The 23,968-nt window shown below is 39.7% G+C and overlaps 1 protein-coding gene across 3 annotated transcripts in view; it reads left to right on the plus strand.

The window, feature by feature from the left end:
• Window positions 1-1,617: 1,617 nt before the first annotated feature.
• The window catches only part of thsd7ba (thrombospondin, type I, domain containing 7Ba), an 89,160-nt gene continuing 66,809 nt past the window's right edge, over window positions 1,618-23,968 (plus strand). For 2 of the 3 annotated variants that reach the window (XM_061287714.1, XM_061287717.1), the window contains exons 1-2: window positions 1,618-1,744; window positions 2,500-2,638. The gene's annotated coding sequence lies outside the window, so the exon portion shown is untranslated. Of the gene's footprint in view, window positions 1,745-2,254; window positions 2,639-23,968 lie in introns of those variants that run through there. The other variant, XM_061287716.1, reaches the window with a different exon arrangement.

A 23,968-nucleotide genomic window follows, 5' to 3' on the forward strand; every position in this document is an offset into this window, starting at 1 on the left:
ACCTGTTTAGAACTTCCTTCTTGTGTTTGCCACGCCTGTAGCACATATGTTCGCACCGTGATGCTACCTACACATTTTTCTGGGTGACGGAAGACGGAGCGTTTCATCACCAAACCGTCCGTGTCATTTGACCAAGGGAGCGGGATGGAGAAAAAATGGTAAGTATCAGCCTTCTTCTCTATTGCAGCAAGTGTCAAAGAAAATGTGAACTACTTGAGACTTAATGACAACTGGGATTTACATTTTAATGACTACATTGACCAGAAATAGACGTGGTGGTGGAATTTCAGACATATTAAATATGATCGCTCTGGCACTGGTTAATGAATTTAATTTTCTGTTGGTAAAAAAAAGGGGCATATGCTAGATGTGGCTTTGTAATTTTGGATAGCATGTTGCGCCGACATTACTTAACAATGATATTTTTCTCAATGTCTCAAAGACAACTGAATCAAATGTGTACTGTATCAGTAGGAGAAAAAAATATTTCACAAACCATCTGCCAAATTACATCAGAATTTCTGGGAAAACTCTCTATAAGACATAAACTATTAAAGCAAACACCGCTGAGCCAACAAAGTAATATCGAGGTTACCTACCTTAAGACCAATATAAGCCGTATTTAATGTTTGATATGTTTACTTCTGTGTTGTCACTGCCCAATGCTGTCAGCTTGTGTCTGTGTTGTTTACTTTTAAAAAAGTTTTTTTATGTGTGTCCATGCTCGTGTTCAGTAAATGTCGTGTATAAAGCAAATTGATTTGATACAGGCTTTAAATGGCAAAATTAATATAAAGACCTGCAGTGCTAAATCCATTGAACTGCTTTTGGTGGGTCACTTTGAGACAATCTACCAATCGAATACATTTATACTTGCAAACATCCATTTTCTATCACTTCTTAGATTTTATCACAGTTGACCTTGGATGAGGTACACCTGGACAGGTCGACGATCCATCACTACGCACATAGACAAACAACCATTCACATAGGCGGTCAATTTAATCTTCAATTCTGCTTTTTGTGCAAACAACATACTCCAGCTTTTTCCCGCAGGACAATTTGGCTGGATACAAAAATTCTGATATTTGAATTGTGTGTAGCTAATACAAACCCTGGTGGAGGACTGAGAAAAATTCTAATTGTGATTTCCCCTCAGACTACAACCAAGTGTCCTTCAGCTAGGCAGTGACCCCCATAATGGTTCCTGATGAGTACTGTGACACCTTTAGTGACAGTCGGCCATCACTACGTGACTTTCAGGTGGACATGAATAGCATAAAATTATTTAAAAGATCATGTGGGTGGATATGATCGCTGTGATAGCTCGTGAAAGTGGATCCTGTATTCAAGCACGCATTAGAAGAAAAAAAATACTTTGCGATTAGATCAGTGTTCCACTATGCAAACCAGAGTCGAGTCATGCGCTGACTGCCAAGCACCATTAGATCTGATTATTAATCTCACAAGCATTGAATGAATAATGTGTCTGCAATTAATTTTCTTTTCACATCAGGTTTCACTTAAAAAAAAAAAAAGCTTTTCACGGGAGAAATACCCACCCACACACACACACGTTGCAATACGAGGACATTGCAGTCTAGCAGCAAGCTAGAACAATTCTGTCCGTGGCCTCTGACTGATCGGTAATGTGTTCTGTTGTCGGGTCAACCATTTTGTGGTTACACCAAGGAATAACTGCTGGAGGAATCACAGAAGGGCAGGAAATGAAGTCAAACACAAGGTACAAAGAAAAAGAAGACAAACAGAAACCAACAAAATTGGATGGTGGGCGCATTCCCATGGCAATATTTTACATCAATTGGCTTATATTGCTCTCAATACTTTGAACGAATTTAACAACAGATGAGCTTGTTAGATTCAAATAAGAAGTTGAGTATCTTCACACGTTTGGATAACTTTCATAAAAATGAAAAACTCAACTCATCCGTGGGCTTTTCTCATTAGAGTTGCTGATTTATCTTCTCCCAGCTGGCTGGGTGAGGCAAAAACTATTGAGAGCAATTACAAAATCCTCCCAATTGTCTTCTTTGGTGACAAAACAAGAACATGGATCCTGCAACAATTTCAAGAAATGACTGCGCAATGCACTGGGGACAACTTGAGAGAGCAACCAGATGAAAAAGAATAGCAGTGAGTAGCAAAAGGGGAGGGGCTGCAAAGATCTTTGAAGGCTGCATAAAGACAACTTGTATGTGTTTTTGCATATATACGCCGTTTGAAGGGAGGGGAGGGGGCGGCTGTGTGTCGGGTGTTCACAGCAAGAAATGGCTTATTAGGAAATGATTCCTCTTAGCTAATGGTTTGGAGAGAGACGCAGATGTCATTTGGCCGGGTAGCAGCACCTCCCAGAGCCAGAACATCCTTTTCAGTGTAACGCAGCGCTGAGTGAGAGCATGACTGCTCTCTCCGTTCTCTCTCTCTTTCTGTCTTGTTGCCCACTGCCACTTTCTTTCTTTTTTTTTTTTTTTCCATCAGCTCCTCCCGCTCCCACTCCCTCTCCTCACTCGCTCTCCTTGCATCCTCTCCATCCTCCTCTTCTCGGATGGTGTCCCACTTGCAGAGATATGATCAGTTACAAACGGCGGCAGCACAAGCAGCATCACCGAGATCTCAGGTAAGACCTTTTTTTTTTTTTTCTTTTTTCTGATTTATTCACTTTGCACTGAGGTGCAGCAACACCGCAAAGCTCATTGCTCACTGGCCGAGTGCACGCAGATTGATTTCTTCTGCGCTGTTTTGCCGTGATGAATTAGACGTTAAGCTCGGAGGGACAGCCCGAGGTAAGTTGTTTCATACCTTTAGCCAAGGCGTCAGAGTGTGGCTTTATGAAGTGCGGCGATGACAACCGCGGCAATCTTCTTTGAATTGTGTGAGCTGGGAGGATGAGAAGTGCTTTCAGATTCTAGAGAGGAAGAAGACAGAAACTGAGTGATAAATCAGCATCATCAAAGCTGCTGCATGGAAGGGACTTCTGACTTGAGCTCAGGTCGGATCAGAAGGTGTTGAGTAGACTCTCGCCAACCTAAAGCGACTCTCAAATGAAGTTGCAAATCAAACCTACTTTGATTAGATGTGACTTCATATTCATATGACTGCAAGATTTCATTCTCCTCCGTGCATGTTTGATTGGCTCTGATCTGGATTGTAAATTGCACTAGGAAGACCTGTGAGAAAAGCAGACAGGAGACACGTGTGTAGTCGAAATGGCAGTGTGTGTAAATCGCTGTGCACGGAACATTAACTCTTCTGCTTTGAGAAACGGGATGAGGAGATGATTAGAAGTCCACGGTTGTGTGACACCGGGGAAAGGTTAGGCCATGACAAAGGTGACATTGCTATTCAGTCATATTTATAGCATTAACCGAAAATGTTTTTTTTTGAAGCCACGTAAGATTCTGAAATTGCGTTAAATTCATCAAAAATGGAAGTTGAAGAGAAAAAAAAAAACTGGAATCCTTCAAATGCTCTGCGAAACTCCTGGTGTCATTTGACTAATGTGATGTTGGCAGGCTAGTAATGCTTCCAATTCATCTGGAGAGGGCCTGGAAGATGTTTTTTTTTTTTTTTTTTTTGCCATAATGGTTCACGTGAACGTTATTGGTTTGATTAAAGGTGGCCTCTGCTGATAACTCCACTCTTCTAATGCTCCACCGGCTGCTGTGGAAAAAATACACTGGTGCCTGAAAATGTAACCTGAAAATGGCTGAGAGCAAAGTTACATTAAGTCTCATAAGTAATACAGCGCTGTTCTTATATTTCATTCATGACAGTCTATTGTGCTCTCTTGAACTGCGGGGCGGGCTAAATGAGAGAAATAGTTTTGTGATGTGAAAAGACATCTGTTGTCGAAGTGAGACAACGCACAATGGCATTATCATCGTCAACACGTTTTGTGTTGCAGCTCGGATTATGATCCAGCACCCACTAAAGACTTTTTTTAATTCTACTTTTAGTTGTATTGTACCAAGATACATTGGCATCTTCCTTGTTAGTCCTCAATGTTGGGGGGAGTTTGCTATCTTTTTCGTACCATCCCCACACATGCCTTTCTTCAACAGCACTCAGTTTCCACAGATGAATACGCGACATACTAGAAAGTGTCTCATCGCAATAAATAAAACAATCGTCTCTTTGAAGGGAAAGCAAGCTGTCTCAGCTACTCGCCCCTTTGTCATTAACCGAGCACTCGGCAAGGGACCCAGAAAAATATCAGAGTTTGGCAGAAATTAGAGCCGGAGAGACGGGGAAAGCTGGTGCCTTCTCAGTCCACTGAGGGTTCGCTTCCTGACAGCTCCACTCTGTCTTTTTTTTTTTTTTTCCCCGGCTGCTTGTGAGCTGCCCCAGGTGTGACAGGCAGCCAGGGTAATGGGGGACGTTTGACAGATGCATATTTCCAACCTTGAATGCTTCATATAAAGAAGATCGACGGCATGAATTCAGGCTCAGCGTGGGACAAACTGTTGGGTTGTGAATCACTCGGATGAGTAGCCCGCCTCGATGTTCGATTGAACTGATGTGGATCTCACAAGCCTCCATGTTACTAATTGCAACCCGGCCTGATTATTGATTGGCGTACGGTGACTGCGGTTTGTATCAAACGACCCCAGGCTGTGGTTTTCGCTACTGAAAGACGGGGAAGACTGAGATCTGAGAGTTGAAGCTTTTGGGTTTTGTTCGCCTTTTTTCCCCATTGTCTTTATTCTGAGTTTGTTTAACAGGTTTTATCATTTTTCTTTCATAAACTTGGGAGGTAAGTGTGGGTTAAGATGTAATGCATTTATAAATGTAGGATAAAATGGAATAGAATGTTAGTTTCAGAGATTGTAACAAGTCTGAGTAATTCCTTAGATAAGCCATCACTAATAATAGAGCCACTTGAGACCAGGCCACTTGGAAAGATTGGACTAGAAATAATTTACCGATCGTCAGAATCTGAAAGAAGTTTTACTCTAAATCGGGAGTACGTCAATGTGTTAGCTGAGACCATGCGATATGGTCATTAGAAGTCCTAAAACCGACACAAAGGAACAAAGAAACATTTTTTTTTGGTCAAATGTTGAGGCAGATAACGAGCCTATCCAAAAAATAAAAAGCTGCATGTAAGAGACAAGCTCAGCAGTCCTGCTTAAAATACAGTTTAGGTGATTGTCACACTTTGGCTAAGATATGGCAACAGGCTTTCAAATCAAAACTGGCCCAAAAAAAAAAGCACTAACTTATTTACATTTCTAACATTCTGTCTTTCAATTTTCATTGTTTCCCATGACCTCATGATTGTCCTCATTAAAGAGAAACAAGCAGGGGTCACCCACTAATTACAATTATGTATATTCAGTGTAATGATGCAGTGTAATTTTGACAATTACTTTCCATAGTGACCCATCTAAATATCTATGTGAAAGTGATTCATGGTGCAAAAGACTCATCGAGCTATATGACAGCAAAAGATAACGAGAGACTTAAATAGATCTAACCTTTATTGGTCTGAGCATTTCACACAGGATCCAATTGCAGAGAGGATGAGACAGAATCAGAGTCCAATTGCTTGTAACACCAGAGGGCGGGTGAAATGTCTTTCACGTAAGCTTCATTAGGCCTCTGATGTTTGCGGATACTACCCAGCAAATTGCCGGGGTGGCGTCATCCCTTCAATTTTGCTTAGAACCTGCTTAGAATTGAAAAATCTGGAAGTAAGTCAGCTTTGGTTTGAAACAAAAGGGACTTTGATCATCATTACTTTTGTTATTCCTTGGCTTCTTTTTGTCTACTATTCAAGTCAATCAAAAAACCCATTGAGCTGAGTTTATTATGCAAATTATTACAGGTGTACCTTGAATTATGAGTGCAGCAACTTTGAAGGTTTTTCCATTACAAGCCTAGCCCTATCAATAACAACAATGGGATGGAAATCAGTTCCCCCTGAAATTAAATGTTTGTCTAGTGTGAGTTAATTCTGCGACATGGAGAATTTGTACTAGTGTGTGAGATTTTAAGTGCAAATGAATCTTTTATAAAGCTATCGGGCCACATTAGTGGCAGCCAAGGCAAAGAGATTATATTGCATTCCATATAGTAAAAGCGCACTACGTCTTTGCAAAAACACTGCATATGGCAGCCAATGTGTTCAAAGAACTCCCCCTTGCAACAGATGAGTCCATTGCCGGCTCCTGTTAGTAAAACCACCGCCCCGTCTCGCTTTGCATTTTGCTCTTAATTTTTTTTTTTACCCCCTTATGTGAGATGTCATTAACATTTAATTGCGTATAGTATATACTGTATATCACACAGGGCTCCAGCCTCATGTTTATTTACTTATTTTCACAAGGATTGCACTTTCCCCTAAGATAAAATTTAGGGGTGTCCCCTGTTGACTTGCAAAGTAAATATTCTCATTTCCTCTCACTATTATGGATACCGTATTTTCCGCATTATGAGGCGCACCTAAAAACCTCAAATCTTCTCAAAGGCCGACAGTGCGCCTTATATATGGATTTGTGGATGAGGACTAATTTATTAAATTAAGCTTTACGTGTTTATTTTGTGTGTTGTGTGATGTTTACGTTTGAGTTATTGATATCTTATTATTTCACTTTCGAGTGTTACTATATTGTGATTGCATTAACGTTTGACCAACGTTGAGTTATTTATTCTATGCGCCTTATAATCCAGTGCACCTTATTTGTGGACAAAGTTTTAAAATGAGCCATTCATTGAAGGTGCGCCTTATAATCCGGTGCGCCTTATAGTGCGGAAAATACGGTACATTCAAAGTTACCAGTATTATCCGCTAATTAACCAAATATTCCACTCCATAAAACATATATATATGTACATACATATAGTATGATGGAAAGGGAGTCGACGCCTGTCGAGGTATGGAAGCAAAGAGATCTGGTTGCCAGGGTTTTTGACCAGGTTATTTAATAGAAGCCAAGAGGGTGATAATATTCCTGAGGAATGGAGGGAAAGTGAGGTGGTGGCCATTTTTTTTGTGTGTGGATGTACAGTCGTGAAAGCTGATGACAGGGTATCTAGACAGGAACTGTGATACTGCATGAGGAAGTCTTGGAGTTGCAGAGAAGTATGTTAGATTAGTACAGGATATGTGTCAGGCTAGCAGAATAGTGATGAGATGTGTGACAGGGGGAGTTTAAGGTGGAGGTTGGACTGCATCGGGAATCAGTGCTAAGCCTCTTCCTCTTTACAATAATGATGGATAGGCTGACAGATGAGGTTAGACTGAAATCCCTACGGACCATCGTGTTTGCAGATGACACATTTGGAAAGGTGAAGGCATTTGCTGGAGAGGAGAGGAATGATTAGAACGGAATATGTGTGAATTAGCAAGGCTGAGAAGTGGGAGGACTTGAAGTGTGGAGCGTCAGCGAAACGGTGGAAGTGAAGAAACGCTGGCAACAGATGGGGGAAAATGTGAGAAGTTCTTTGATGACTGAAGTGTGTCTTCTAGAACGAAGGGGAAGGTTTGAGAGACAATGGATAGGGTGGCCATGATGTACAGATTATAGACAGTGGTGCAGAAGAAACGATTGAAAGCAGAGCTGGCGGAAATGAAAATGTCGCTTTTCTTTAGGAGTCACTGGGATGGATAGGATTAGGAATGAGCTCAAGCCAAGGTTAGATTTTTTTTTTGGGAGGAAAAAAAAAGTTAGAGACGACTTAGATGGCTCGGACAAGGCTATCGGGAGAAGGCTGATTGATGAAGCGAGAGACGACATGAAGACAATTGGTGTTGGAGAAGCTAATGCAGACGATCGAATGCAAGATAGAAGAGGAAGACTTAAATGAAAAAGGATGACCGACTAAAGTTACCTGCGCTGCATTCCAAAACGAGCAGCAAACTTTTGAAAAATTCCAAATCACAATTTCCATCATTTGTGTCAGCAGTAGGCCTACATGAGCAAATAGCATCTTACAAAAGGCCATTATACCCTTGAATAGTTTCATATCAGCCATGCAGTCATTAAAGACAGAGAATTATGATAATCATTTTCACTCAATTTAACTTGAATAATGTTCCATAATAGCGTAAACATTCCTTGAAAACCTCTATTAATCAAATTACATATGCATATTCTTGTTGACTGCTGCTGGATGACCTTGTTTATCAGCTGCAGCGATATTGCAAGGATTTGCAACGTGCACGTAAATTATGACAAGTTTATATACTACAAACAACCCCTTAAAAGTAAACCGAAAAAAAGATTACCTTGGGGCTAAAAAAATAAATCATCTTTTCGGCAAAAAAAAGGTATTTAATATTGTATTCCCCTCTGGGCTCTCTGCTGATATCAACTTGCTTGCAAGCGTGTGTGTCGTGCAAGTTACTTTTCCCTCATAAATTGCTTCTTATATGAGCTTTTAATTCATATTCCTAATTGGGAGACCCAGCCCGGTAAAAGCAAAGAGCTGCACTGAAGCGTAGCATGACTTCACCTGGGATAACTTTAACAGTTATTCCAATAAAAATCTTTATGATGTTTTAACTGGGGGTTCAAATGCATATGATCTTAATATTCAATGGGGCATATCCCTTGGATTGCTTCCCAATTTAAATCCCACTGTTCTTAGTTATCCTGTGGGTGGGAAATTTGCGCATTTGCATAAAGAAATAAAAATAAGAGTAACATTTTAATGTGTTTGTTGACTGATGGAATTCCCTGGATAAAGGAAAATGCCGCTTTTCTGTGATGGCTTCATATAATGCTTTTTTTTTTTTAGAGGGGGGGGTTAGGGTTCACTTGGAACGTAAAGTAAGTGTAAATAAGCTGATGTGAGCCATGGCCACCGTAATTCATTTGCCATAGATACTATATAATACACAATTTTATTTTTGGGAAATTTAAGATCAATTAAAAAAATCCCTTCCAAGTCATTTCTGATTCTCTTAGATGTCTGTTGTGTGCGATATGCTTGAACTCATCAGTCAAGCCTTCTGACTCTGGTTGTTTTTCCTCAGCCACAGTGGTTTCTCCAAAATCGGATTTAAGGAGCAAGATGAGACCAGAGAGGGCTTTTTTTTTTTTCCCTCTACAGATCATCACTCTGACAGCTTTAACAAAAACTATTTTTTGGGGGGGCGTTGCCAATTTCCCCTCAAGGCCCCAGTTCTAGCTGAAAAATAAATCCATAAATAAGTCCGGCCTTAAGCATAATGCTGCCACAATTCTGCTTCACTGTAGGTATAGTAGTGTTCATTTTGGCTGGATGCTCTGATGAAACAAACCATTTTTTTTTTTTTTATATAGCCACAGTATTCGACTTTCATTTGTTCCATTGGACGTTGCAATATTTGATACACCTCTTGTGGCTGACAGTAGATTGCGATTGCCAATTCACATACAGTATGTTGCTGATGGAAAGTTATTCTTCATTTAGAAAAAAAAGAAGGCAGTCATATTGATGTATTTTTTTGGGGACAACAAAAAAATATCAATGCCTGGCTTTTGGAACACAAGCACGTTGCTCAGGCTGTTGAATTTGCTGACCTCCCGTACCCGAGCCGTTTTCAATTACAATCACCGCCCTGCCCCTCTCGGAATACAAAAGTATGGCTTCGGCGTGCCTTATCTCGGGGGTCCTTGTCAAGTAGCCGCCTTATTTGTCTGTCACTTCTTCCAGCCGGGCACATGGGCTATTCTTTGGATGTTAGTCGGATGCAAGGCACTTGAAGAGGCTGTCGCAAATCCCAAGCACAGGACTGTCAGCCCGCTGGTCTTTTGCTTAGATCTCCTTCTTCCATCACCCCTATTAACTCTGGATCACTGGCTGTATTCACTAAATCTTCCCGCCAGTAATAGAATTAGTGTTACGCTTTTCCCCCTGATGGTGTTTCTTTTTTCCCCCTCAGTTGCCCATCTAGATCTCCTTTTTTTCCGTTGACATTTTCCTTTTTTGTTATTCTGCTGCCTTTTAGAGGTCACCGACAATTAGATTTAATAAGAAGAAAGGAGAGGAACACCTGGAGTGAAAATACGCTTTAATATCCAGCGACCGCCTTTTTGCCTCCTATAGATTTCGAAACTCTAAAATATTTAATATTCCGTAAATAACAACGCCAAAGTATTATTCAAAAGTGCCGTCTGAGAGCGTGTCATCCCGGCGGAGTCGCTTTTCAAAGAAAAGTTATTTTAAATGATTCACTTTTCAATGCCATTCTTGCTCCTTGTCAGACTCGCTGCGATAAGACGCCGCAAATGGGATTTTACATTTTAAAGCTCTTTTTTTGAAAACTGTCCACTTGGCGCTACTATCTTGCTTCTGAGAATTCTTGTAGGTATTTTAATGAATATTTAAAGCTCATGAATTAATGCAGCGTTCATAAATGGATCAAGGCTGTTAAATAAGAAAAATATGAAATTCTCACTCTGATCATTTATCTCAGTGGCATGCCGGATAACGTAAAAAAAAAAAGTGTTCCCAAGTTGGTGATTAGATGCACAAAGTAACATAATGTTCTCTTTTTAATTTATTTTTCATCTTCTGACACATTCACAAATTAGAACACAATAAATGTCAAAATATTGCAACCTTTTTTCCCCCTCCAATTACAGTGCTCAACATTAATGGGTACAACAAATGAATTTCGTGGTAGAATTAATTTTTGTTATGAAACACACTGTAGGCCTTCTCCTGATTGTGCGTGGCACGAATAAGAATTTCCAGAAAAAAAAAATAGCAGAACAAAAATGTATCTTTCAACGTGAAGTGGAATATTTTGACACTGAAAGCCGCTAAGTTGCCGGCAAGCTGCGGTTATTATATCACAAGCTCTCTTTAGGTCTTTATAGAAAAAATGGTGTTTAAATTGAAAGAGATAAACACATTCCTGGCCTTGCTCTGTAACTTCTCTATTTTGGAATGAGTAAGTGTAGCATCATGCAGAATGATTTGTTGTTGTACTTATCCCAAATGGTCGCCGGAGTGTGTGTGTTACAGTAGACTTCGACGTTGAATCAATTTTGAAAATGTTTAGCGTGAAAATTTGGCATAGTGGAAGATTCTGCTTTTGCGAAAGACTATTTCAACAAAGTCTTGGCAACCTGCCTTCTCGGAAAGCAGAACTGACGGACTTTGAATTTTCAAACCGAGGATATTTGGATGTTTTATGTTTTAAACCTTCCGCCGCTTTTGGATACGGATGTCAGATCAACCATCGTCTCTCGTGAAGGGTGGAAGGCTCCTGACATTTCAATAAAGACACTCCCCCCCCGTATGTCCTAACAGCAGGAATCAATCAGTATGCCAGGTCTTCTTTACGTTTATTCCTCACTCCTTTAAAAATGGTCACAATTTAAAAACACTTGCAACTTTGCCTTGTGCACCACAGGAGAAGATCCCATAGCGGTTAATTATTCCATTACGCTCCAACCTGGAGCCGTAGGTGACTCCTTTCTCTGTCCTCATTTCCCGGGCTATTATATAGAGTTTCTCAGCTTGTTTCCATCCAATTAGGACAGACTGTGTGCTTTCAAACAATTGGATAATGGCTGGAACTGGCTGGTTGCTCATGTTGTCACTGAATATGTCCTGGCTCGAAGCCAGGACCGGGTAACACATTGCCAAGTGCCAGGTCATAGTGTTTGTTGGCTTGGTATATTACAGACTGGCAAAATACTCTAGCTTGGTGAATCTTTGAAAAGCAATGCATAATAGAAAGACAATTTACAGCACGTAGCTCTTTGAACATAATGTCCTGCTTTGTCCAGATTAGCAATTTTTATTTGGACATCTGTTTGTCTGATGCATGTTGCATTAATGTGTTATCACAAAATAATTTTCTTTTTTTCCCCCCCATCACTCATATGTATGTCTACTGTACAATACTGTATCTGTATTCGTTCAGAGCACATGACAAAGTTTGTTTTAAAGCATATATCGTTTTTGGCCTGGTTTGAACAAGTTTATTTTTCCAGCTCTCATGCAACATATTTTGACCAGACTTCCAGAGAAGTCCCCACTACTCTAGTGCATTGTAAAAAATGTGTAGTTCTGCTTCTATGGCTATACGGTAACATCATTTGAGCTGTTTTACACTAAGTCACTGTCAAATTTCCCTGACACTCAACAAGATTGTGACCAAATCAGATTATTTTGCACATGCTATTACCACCTAATGGAATCCATTTGCACAGTGATCATATTACAACCAGTTTTACAAGCACCTGGTTTTAGCAAATGGCTCTGTGGTATTAAATTGGAAAAAAACAATTCGCAGTGGGGCTAGTTAGTCATGAGGTCTGATGTTCAATCTCACTTCTGAGTAGCCCACTTCCCCTCCTTATCCACAGAACATGCTTTTTATTGTGTTAATTGAATACTCCAAGTTTCCCATAGGTGTGAATGTGTGTGTGAATAATTGCCTGTCTCGATATGCGAACTGTGATTGACTGGCCACCTGTCCAGGGTGCAGCCAGCCTCGTGTTTGGTCAGCTGGGATTGGCTCCATTTCACCCTCGACCCTAATGAGGACAAGTGCTTCAGAAAATGGATTGATGGGATTTCCCAGTAGCTTTCCTCGGGGAATATACCAATTGTATTGTTGGGCAAATGTTTGTCCTTCCGCAACACCACATGCATTGCTCCAGATTGCGTTTTTATCAACCTGCATTGAATTCCACTACTTTTGATTGATATGGAATTGTCACATGTAAAATGTTCAAATAATAATGCTCATTGCATTTTCAGAAAGCAATATAACATCCGGGTATTAGTATTCCCTCTAGGCTGTACATTTATTAAAAATCAACCGTGCACATGTTCAATTTTTCAGTTTTAAAATATTTTTTTAATCAAGAAAAGTGCATTATTGCGTTATGGCTCTTTCAAGAGCTTATCTTTGAATTGCGGTGAGAGGTGGACAAAGTGGAGCAGGAAATCATTATTTTCTTGTGATGCTGTCTTCGTGTATTGGCTGATTTTAATCACTGTCTTACCAAGCCAGAGAACATTCAGACAGGCGTGTAGAAGCTACAGATGGTATGTGAATTTAGATTAGCGAGTCCATCGATTGTAGTTCAGGTTCACTATAATTGGCAAGAAACACCACTGGCATTTAATGTGATGAACAAGCTATATACTTGAATCATTTATTATTTCGTTCTAATTTATAGGAGCATATTTACTGAATGTATTGAACTGAGTTATAAATCTTCATAACTGAAATGAATATCAATTGCGATCCACACGCTGACAGATAGACAATATTGGCTCATTAGTCAGTCTGCTGAATGGACATCACTTTTTCTAAACTCATGTTAACAACACGTTACAGGGTTACCTTGGTATTGATTACAATGAACAACACGTTAGAAAACGGTAGTGTTTTTATCAATGAAGCAGCTTGTACACAGAAAGTATTCTTTCTTTTACTATCTGGCATATATTCTTTATCATCTGGGAAAAACTATTTATTTCAACTTACTGAGCCATTTATAGTTGTTGTGAAACTTAGTTTGTATGACTGTATTATACTACTTTGCAATAGCAATGTCGCAACTGTTTATTTTTTTCAATTTAATTCTAATATTATACTGTCTTAATAAAAAAACAATTTGTCCTCATTGAAAACATTTCTGTGGCTGTTTTGCGAAGCCTGAGATGGCTTAGTGGCATCTCTATAAATTTCAGTATGGACAGGAAATTCTTTATACACAATTTCTGAGTTAATAGCGTGTTGACAGAATAAAGAAGTGGTTCAAGTGGCGGGTTATGAATTTTACTCGTATGCCTTAGTGGTGACCTCCTTGATTGACACTTTTTAATAGCATCAGCTTAGTGCAGAATGAGGCCCAGGTTGATCTTGACACAGCTTCATCTAAATGTGCACGAGGTGTTAATTTCCTTGGCAAATGCTCCATGGCAACAGCACCGTTATGTGAAGGGCTAAATGAGGTGACATTATAAAAGGCTGCATAAAACAGGTTCGAAGGCTTGAACAATGAAGTACATCTTACATCGAACCATTAAACTTTGTATCGGAAGGTAGATTTGACAAACTTCTTTTCAAAGACAAGCATATTATGTAGCTATAATGAAGTACAGCCTTAAAAATAATTATAACACTTGAGCAAGTAACTTAGCCAGAATGATTTTTTTTTTCCCTCATGAGACTTTGACTCAAGGATATAATCACACTGAATTAACAGAATTAACACTTGGAAGACGTTTGTCATTTATACATAGAGAAAAGTTTGAGAACCGCATGCTAAAGTTGTCTAAGGAACTTGACTAAGGCCGTCAGGGTGCTGATGTTAAGAGTAACCCACACAGTGCTCCAGGTGGTGAGTAACACTGGGGCCAAACAAAGCTCATGGGGATTCAATAATTGGTTCCTTGAATTACAACCTTGGGGCAGAAAACGGATAAAGATTCGCCATACCGTGTCAGTACGAAGGATTTCGAGGAAAAAAAAGAAAGCCCATCAATGATGATTGGTTTTACACAGACATGACACACAACTCGAAGCCTCATTCAAACGTGCCTTTTTTAAAATGTTACAAAAGAGAACGTGATGCATAAATACTCAATATGCCGCTATTTTGATTGTTGACATTTAGATGAGTCAGATGCTACAAAATCCTCTGGAGCGGAGTCAAATATGTGTTTTCAAGTCAATTCTACAAACAACCACACACTCATGCTGTTTTGTTTTTTCAGAATGCAGGCTTAAATGATTCACAATGACACAATTTGCATTTCTTTATTTACTAATCAGATCCATTATAATGTGAGTTACACAGAAAGTGTACTCAGTCTGAACAAGTTCCGGAAAGTTTTTAAGAAGAATTTGCAACCTAAAAAATGATCATCGTGTCCTACAAGAAGCTGCATCCTTTGCAGCGGGGTACAATAAAAAGGAGTTATTTTGAAGTGTAATTGGATCGAGACATTTTTATCTAAAGTCTTTATCAGCAGATTAGAATTTTTTTTTTTTTTTTTTTCTTGTCTTGATGTACGGAGTTGTTTCAGTCGCCCGGGGTCAAGTAGGTCAAGTCAAGGTGAGATCCAATCAGACCAACGGTGTTGTTGAAGGCTGGCTGGTGCCCACGTAATTACACTGCTGGTAAAGTTTTCCGATAAGGTCTGGGCATTGTTGGGGGGCTTTAATCTTGTCGGCACAAATGTATCGTTGCACATTTTTCATGTTAATGATGTTGTCAGGATTGGATTTCGCGTCACACGCCCAAAGTTTCAAGGTGACATTTTCTTACAACATGGATAGTGTAGAAAAACATTCTGACAGATGGTTGTCCATTGTGTGGGCGAAAAACAACCTTGCTTTTAATTATCAGCTTTCGGCTTGCGTTTTTCACGTGACTTAACATTGTACACATATTGCATAGCTTGTAATAGAGAATTAATTAGAATTGTTTTCTATACTTGCGACAGTCAGTTTTGCACTGCTAAGCGTCTGACTATTTATTTATTTTAAAATTGTATTTATTTTAAATACACAGCATTTTCTATTCCCTCTTTAGAGCATCACACTAAAATAACCAAAATCAGTTCCATTCAACCACAAATTGATATGATTAGAAATTGAGCTTGGGTCAACTTATTTTGTGTTGGCACTCACATTCACACCAGCACTGAGAGGAAAGTAAACTCGTGCTGCCTACAGGGAAGTCAGGCGAATAAACCGCAATAACATCAGGGACTCAAGAGGCATTAATTGAATATGTTAATTTAATCATTTTTGTGGGTGAACATTTGGTCACCCTCAGATGTGGTCTTACTATTTTGTCCCTCTCGTGAAACTTTATCACGTAACCTAAATCTGTAAAATGTTTAGATGGCACATTCGCAAAATTTTAAACGGGTCAAATAAAACGGAAACGAGTCTCTATAATAATTTATCAAAAAAGCATCAATGAAGTGAGGGAAAACAACCCCCAATTAGATTTTGTTGCACATGAAATGGAATTACCCATTTGGCAAAATCGGGCATATTTGTAACTAGCTCTTGCGTGCTGTGAAAGCTTCATGCTGTTCGGGTCAGGACTCACTGCTTGGTCTATAGATGTGCAATGTTGTCTCCTTGGTGTGTTTGATTGCGACTCAAGTTTTTCCTCACTTTCACCCCCCCCCTCCTGTCTGAGACTTTCATTGGATTACCACCATGTGTACCCAGCAGCTGCTCCTTCTGCTCTCAGCAGGCCGTTGTCGTTAATTGAAGTGTAATGCGCTCAACAGCAGGGAAGGTCAGGCGTAGCTCTCTGCTGATGCACCGCTCCTGTCACCATCTAAATACAACCCACCTAGAAGTAATAATTGCAGCAGAGGATTTTTACATTTTACCCAATCATATATTTCCCTCAAATGGTACTTCTTCAGCTTTCATGCCATTTCTGTAAATCCAATTACCTGAACCCATTAAGCATTTATGACTTTAAACATGCTTGGCTTTTCTTCCAATCGTAATTGCCCCGGCGCGGCGCACACGTTTGAGAAGGTGATGCACGGTGAAAATTGTCTGTTTAATTAGCCCAAATATCAACGTCATTGGTGTAAGTGTGCAAAATAATGAGACGTTTTATTGTGTTAATGGTGATCACGGGCGGTGGGTGCCGTGACATCAAGGTTGTCTAGTCTTGTCAGGGCCACGTTTCTGTGTTAATGAGAAAAATATATAAAAATATAAACCACAGTCATGATGGGTTTCAGGACTTCCAATGACACTATTCGAGTTGATGGGAAATCATTTTTTTGAAAGGAAACCGAAGAACTGTCATTGAAAGTTGTGCAAAATAGATGAGTCTTGAAGAGTTTGGATGGGAGTTCCAAAAAGCAATGGAGAAGGTCTCTGAGTGATTTGTGCTTGGCTCTGATTGGAGGAGACGGGAATGGGACTGTGTTGATGGAGATACTCAGTCAGCTACTTCATGAAAAGGGCATTATGGGTCAGGAGGTGGATTTTGAAATTGGTTCTTTCAGGGTATGAGGAGCCATGGATATGTATGCGGGTAAGTGTGGTCAGAGGAGGAGGGAGATAGGTGAAGGTAGGTAATGATTTTGAGAAAAAATAAAAAGCTGCCTTTGAGAAGTGTTTAACATGCTGGTCGAAAGAGAGGAAATTCGACTTGGATTTGTGAGGGGAAGGGAGGTGGGTCCAGCATCCAGGGCCAAGCCGTGGTTGCTTTTGGTCCAATGAGGATGATTGCTGTTTCGTCCCAATTGAGTTTGAGGAAATTGGTTTGAAGCCAGGATTTTCTTCCCAAGATGAAGTTTGACGGGGTTGAATGAACAGCAGTGGCGAAGGCTACGGAGGAGGATATCGCTGGTGGCGCAAAGGAAGTCGAGTCCATGACTGCTGGATGAAGATGAGAGGTTGACTTGAACGATTTTACGGAGCTGGCAGTTCTGATGTGGGTTTGTGATTTTTCTTTTTTTTTAAAGTGGCAAGGGAAACACAACAAGTGTCTAAAGTAATTCAAAATAAGCAGATCAATTAACTGAGAAAGGAGCCACAAATTAGATTTTGTTGAAATATGGAATTGAATTACCCATTAGGCGAAGATCAATGATATTTACAAAAAGCCCCATGGTGTCGCGGTCACGGCGCTCACACCGAGTCAATATGTTGTGTGCATAGATGAGTTTGATTTTGGATCCAGTTTTTCTTCCCGTTTTCTCCTGTCTGAGAGTTTCATTGAATTACCACCATGTGGACCCAGCAGATGTTAATGCGACTCTCAATCACCAGATATTGCAGAAAAATAGTTTAGCTAGTCATATATTTACTGCAATGATTTTCTTTAGCGTGCCTTCTGGTGTAATTTTATTCTGTGAATCCAAATGTTGTTCAAAGTCAGAAATGTTCGCAAAATGTTTTTTTTCTTCACGGAAAGAAATGTTGAAAATGTCCAAAATTCCAGCGCGACAAGAATCGACAAAATTGTAACTTAGACGATGCATTAGCAATATTGGAAAGTTATAGTCAATGATTAGTGCTCACACAATACAAATTCACTGACTTGACTCCTCATCCAAGTTCGGGTCAGTGCTGTCAGTTTTTGGAGTTGAAGAATCATCAACATTCATGTCGCTCCCTTTTTTGGAGCTGTTATTTCGCGAGCGAATGCATTTTGTCTCTTTGCCAAAGCAAACCACAAGGACTTGCTCTCGTGAAATGTTGCTGGGGCTGCACTGTAAAACACATCTTGTGAAATATTTATGTTGTGCCGGCTGCACTGGTTGAAGTTAAATGAGATTGTGTAGATGGAGATGGTGAATGTATGTGTTTTATTTTCCAGACTTGACTTATGTCGTTCTGTTGAATCTCCAGCCTGTTGAATGATGGAACATTTTAGTGACATGCTCAATAAACACATCTAGTTTTTTTATTTATCTATTTTTCCCCGCACTGACCTTTAACTCTCAACAAACACAATCAACCTTGATGACCGCATTTGCTTCAGAAAACAATATCGTCTGATTTAATTTCTTTGTTGTCGCTAGTCTTTGAGGTAGACCTTCAGCTAGACCAACGGTGATTAAATAACATTTCCCAATTCAAAATTGAAAAAGTAATTTCTTAACTACAGAAACCTCAATCATTTTAGTGTGTCTTTTTATGTTTTAAGGCAAACGCAGTATCTTGAATATTGGGTATAAATAGATAAGACATGATACATTTCAATTTAATCATCTGTCTGAAATGTCTATTTTGTTTGTCCTTGGGATAAAAAGACAGTATTCATGTCTGGTGCAGACTGATGGCAGAAAGCTCATACAAATGAGGTACAAATCCTCTTGCCTGCTCATTTGGGTGAGGGGGGGGGGGGGGATTGCAATGAGATTGTATAGAGAAAATGTTTCTTTTGTAGAAGACGCAGTTGAAAGTTATGTAAAAATGAATAAATCTCCTGAAAATATTATCTGGCTTAGTTATGTTGAATGACCGTTGAAATTTAAATCGACCAGTTTTTGATCTGTGTTGGAGCAAATTATTCTACTGCGCTATAGATTTGTTTCACCCTTTTTATTTTTTGCTGTCAGAGTTGTTAATTTGTTTTCAAGACACAATTGCAGATACAAATTGTTCGATATAAAAATGACAGAAATGATCAAAATCCACGTTAATCCTATTTGTAGCAGTTTCAAATCCATCAGGGCGGTATCAATCAATATTGAATAAAGTGATACGACATCTTAAGATGCTTTTCCCTCCGTCAACATTGGCTTTTTCCAATTCAAATAAATGCCTGTATCGAGTCTACCAAATGCAAACACCCATTTCAAAATAATCACTTGTGTCAGACTTGTCCAATTAATATATGTGCAGAATTGATTATAACTTGACAACACCATCCCTCGGCGGTTAGCACTTCTTCCAAGACTCCTCTGTGAAGTTTGCATGCTCTTTATATGCTTGAAAGTGTTTTTCTTCAGGTACTTTGGCTTCCTCCCACATTTCAAAAATATGCATGCCGTGTTAATTGAAGGGTTTAAATTTGTCATTGGTGTGAACGTGTAGTTTGTAGATGCGCACTGGATGGTGAGCAGTCCAAAGTTAGCTAACTCCAGCTGAGCCTCGACCCAAATGAGAACCAACGCTGTAGAAAGTGCATGACCTCATAGTTTATAAGTAATTTCTGTAACCACCATTATTAAAGTAATCTTATTTATGTCAACAGTGTGCCCTCAAATCAGTATTAACACAAAGAGGACCATTGAATAGTGATTCGTCAGCAGGCTGGAGTGTTCTACTCCTTATCAGTTTCGTTCTTTGAATTGAACCGCTTTTAATGACTTTAGAATGAACTTCATCCTTTTAATTTCTTTTTAAATCGAGGCTTTAGACGAAAGGAGAAAAAGATTGTTGTGTGCACTGAAGGGTAACCAGCTGAAATGAACCGGTGCTAAGGAACTTTTTAATAAAGCGCTTACACACCCAAAAGTAGAATAAGTCACTTTGAAATTACAAAATATTATTCTACTGCAATCAACTTTGCAGGAGAAAAAAAACGAGAGCAATACCATATTGAAGAAGCTTTAAACCCCATCAGGTAACTACAGTAATATTTATTACATGAGGTTTACCTGTGTATCATCCACTCACCTATACTAAGGCTGCCCTGAAATAAATTGGACCGTCTGTCATTTCTTGAGGAAGGAGGTCAGAACCATATAATAACAATCATTGAGAGTCGGTCAGGCGGTGAGCACAAGCCCACCCCTTCAGTCTATCATATGGAAGCATGAAGACGAAAGAGCAACGACTCTTGCCGCACTCATTAAAGAGTCATTGAGTTTCAGGAAATTGGTTTGAAGCCAGGATTTTCTTCCTGAGATTTTTTTTTGTCGAGACAAAGTCGAATCTTTTCAATTGAAGAATCCCCTTCAGTGAAACATGCTGGACTCAATTTTGCTTTTGATGGCAGAAGGGTATGCAAGGTCGATAGGAATGGAAAATGACGGGGACAAGAAAAATAAACTTGGATTCAATTTTGGAAAGAATTGTAGCATTTGGAATGAAAATGGAAAATATAATTGAAAAAAAAGGTCCTCTTACTGCATCTATACAGTTCAGTGGTAGTCGTTCCAGTTTATCTTCTGTTTCTAGATAATAGAAAGCATGTATTGACCGAGAACTCTTTCAAATTGACTTTTATAAAACTATTTTTCACCATTTCAGTAGTCGTGGTTTTTCGGAGGTGGGGTTAGAAAAAAAAAAGCCAAAGTAGATACTTGGGCTTTCCTCAACACTTTATTTTTGTGTAAGCCCTGAGCAAAATTTTCCATCTGTGCCTATGTGGTAACTTGGCACATTTTGTGCAGAAAGTTAGCCTACAACTAAGAAAAGGCATCATCCCTGGGCCAAAGAGCTTTGTGAATTGAAATGACCAAGAGTTCTGTCTTTTGTGTAAAATGAGAAACCGGGGTCATTTTACACACACACACACACACACACACACACACACACACACACACACACACACACACACACACACACACACACACACACACACACAGTTATGACCCTGAGAATGTTGTTGAAGTTAAATAAATAAGTGATGGATATAAATATAATTTTTGACACTGCCTCAACGCGTCATCATCATCATCCCAAATAATCCGCACTGTATTCTTTTAAAGCTTCCAATTAGTGGCGACACTTCTCATCAAACTTTGACATTATGCACAAGGCCCTGAATTGTAGCTGCCAGAATAGTGTCTTCATAACAAGCTGAAGCAGGCACTTTGTTTCTGTGCGTGTCTGTCTTGCAGCACTTGAGATAAAACACCTCAGAGTGAGTGACGAATTGCATTCCATCATCTCCTTTTCGAGCTAATCAGCATCCACCATTGTGTGTCAGTTATCTGACTGTTGAGCTGCTTTGTTTGCAAAACACCTCACTGCCTCTCAGGTGCATGTCAGACATTATTTGTAAATACCACAATTTGACATCACCAATTAATTTGCCTTGATGGATTAAATTTAGACACGGTTTGCTTCCAATTAATTCATGCATACAAAGTGAAGCAAGTATAAAGTAAAATATTAGGACCAAGACGGCACTATTCCTTTCCCATGTTTGCAAACCGAACTGGATCAATATAAGGTAAGGGTTTAATCCCGAGAACACCCTTTAATCAATAAACTAAGTCACCCGTTAAAGTGGCTTTTCTCAAAATGGAAGCATCATTTCCAGTAACAAATGCTGAACAAGCCTCCTCTTGTCGTCCCGCCTCTGCTTTCCATTCACTCCGATAATCCAAATGTCCCCAAATCGAGCATTACGCCCTGTCTGGCTGCTTCTCACAATTGTACTCAGCCCTTAAATCAGCCTAAATGCGCAGGTTTGATTGCACCTTTTAAAAATATGAAGAGTTAGACATCCGGGTCTGACTGCGTGTGCTAGTCGATTCTTTAGCACTCTGCGATAATGGTCAAACCTTGAGGTCAATCAATTGGCAATTGTGGCTTTCGGAAACAACAAGAATGCCTCGCTGCAATCAACAGGTGGCGCTTTTATCGGAAGCCCCTCAAAAGTGTGAAAATATTTGAAGAGGCCAGTAGCAAGGTGGCAAAATATTCCACTCCATCCTAGAATACAGCAAAAGCACAAGTGTTATGCACGCCCATCTGAACTAGCAGCCTCTAACGCTAGCTGGTGATAGCCCTGAGAGCGAACTATACTATCTATGACACACACCCTCTGCTCTCTCACCTCATCCAATCACCATTTCCTAGACTGATAATGTCACAAACACATATTGTAGCACGCAAATAAGCACAACCATGTATTGTACATAACTGTCTCATTGTTTGGAGCCTGAAGATAGCACAGCGTGAGATAGAAATTATTAGCGCTGCTGGCAGTGTTGATGGTTTGGGAAAGGTCAATGAACAGCCAACACAATGTTCTGACATTTGAAACTACATTTGATAATAATTAGGTTTTGTGATTAATGTAAATTCTAGAATCATGACTTGATGGAAAACAAATGACCAAACTTGGGTATGTTTTTCAATATACTATACAGTATATTCAATACAGTCTGATGCCATTTCAAAATTTAATTACCACCCAATTGAGGTCAGATCTTGATTCAAAATAAATTGTATTGAAAAAAAGATATTACTACTTTGGTGCACTCGTGGCCTTTCCAAAAATTGTCTATCCCTATCTGTCCACTTTAAATAGTATTTATGCTTCTTACGTCACAGGCAAGCAAGAGCCTTTATACTAGTCTTTGTTTTTTGCTTTTTGTTGAAGTTTTTGGTTTATATTTTTGGGGAAGTTTCATATTTTGACAACCATGTTGACGCAAACCTGAAAAGCATTGTAATTTTTACCACAAGCATCTGCTAGATTCACTCAGTGCCAGTCAAGCACAGGCCAATTGTGCACAGCATACTAAGCGGGGAATGATCCATCACAACCACACAACTACGGTTTACTCTGAGGGCTGACATTTGAACTTAAGTTACAATTTAAATATTGTAACTTATTGTAAACAAAACATATTGTAGAGAATGTTGATTTTTACCAAAACAAAAATGGCTGCTGCGCCGTTGTGGGTGTCAACACAGCAGACTTGATATGCCCGTTACAATATAATAATTTCTCACTGATTCGCTGATTCAGAGAGTTATTAATGATTGAAATATATTTTTTAGGACATATTCATTGCTTATCGTAAGAGGCAGGCTCACATTCTTTCTTTTGTCCGTCATCGGGTCACTGATCTTCCGCTGACACGCGTCGTCAATTTCTTGGGACCAGACTAGAAATCCACATGGCTCTCAGTACATTAAAGCCGCTTTCTAGAGGAACATACGGAGTCCAGGTGTCTGTGCGACTACTGACCCATGTTATCAGCCTGCCTCAGCTACCCGACTCTCTCAAAATTAATCCTGACGCCGTCACGCCACCCCCTTGTTCGCCGTGATGGCGCCCTCCCAGTGCAACAATTCCCTCTGGGTCCTTCATAGTCACGACTCAGATACGCTCACCTGCATATCCTGGTCCCACAAGACGTTGCTTTCAATTGAAAAAATGATGGCGTGACCAGGATTATAGCCAGTTCTGCATTAATTACACTTTTTTTTTGAATGAAGGGAGGTTGTGAGGCCAGGCGGGCGGAACAGCCACACACAACAAATCCGATTATCCAGGAATGGTTTGTTTCTCTTTCAGGCTCTATTCTTTTTATTTTTTTTGTGGTCTCATTTCAGAGGCATTTGATTTTGTCCGTTTGTGCTATTGTTGTCACATTCTGCCCTAACTTCTCACAAAGGTCCACGGCAGTGCTTTCCTCCTCCACCATCTCTTGTGATGATTAATTTCCTGAAACACAACCAATTAGCATTCCGGAAAAGGCAGATAAGGAATGTCCTTTCACCTCCAGCAACCCCAGTATCGTCTGTTTTTCCTCACAGACTTATCTCGTTCTTATCGGATATGTTTACACCAGT

The sequence above is a fragment of the Syngnathus typhle genome, linkage group LG9, assembly GCF_033458585.1.
Source record: "Syngnathus typhle isolate RoL2023-S1 ecotype Sweden linkage group LG9, RoL_Styp_1.0, whole genome shotgun sequence".
In the NCBI taxonomy this organism is placed as follows: domain Eukaryota; kingdom Metazoa; phylum Chordata; class Actinopteri; order Syngnathiformes; family Syngnathidae; genus Syngnathus; species Syngnathus typhle.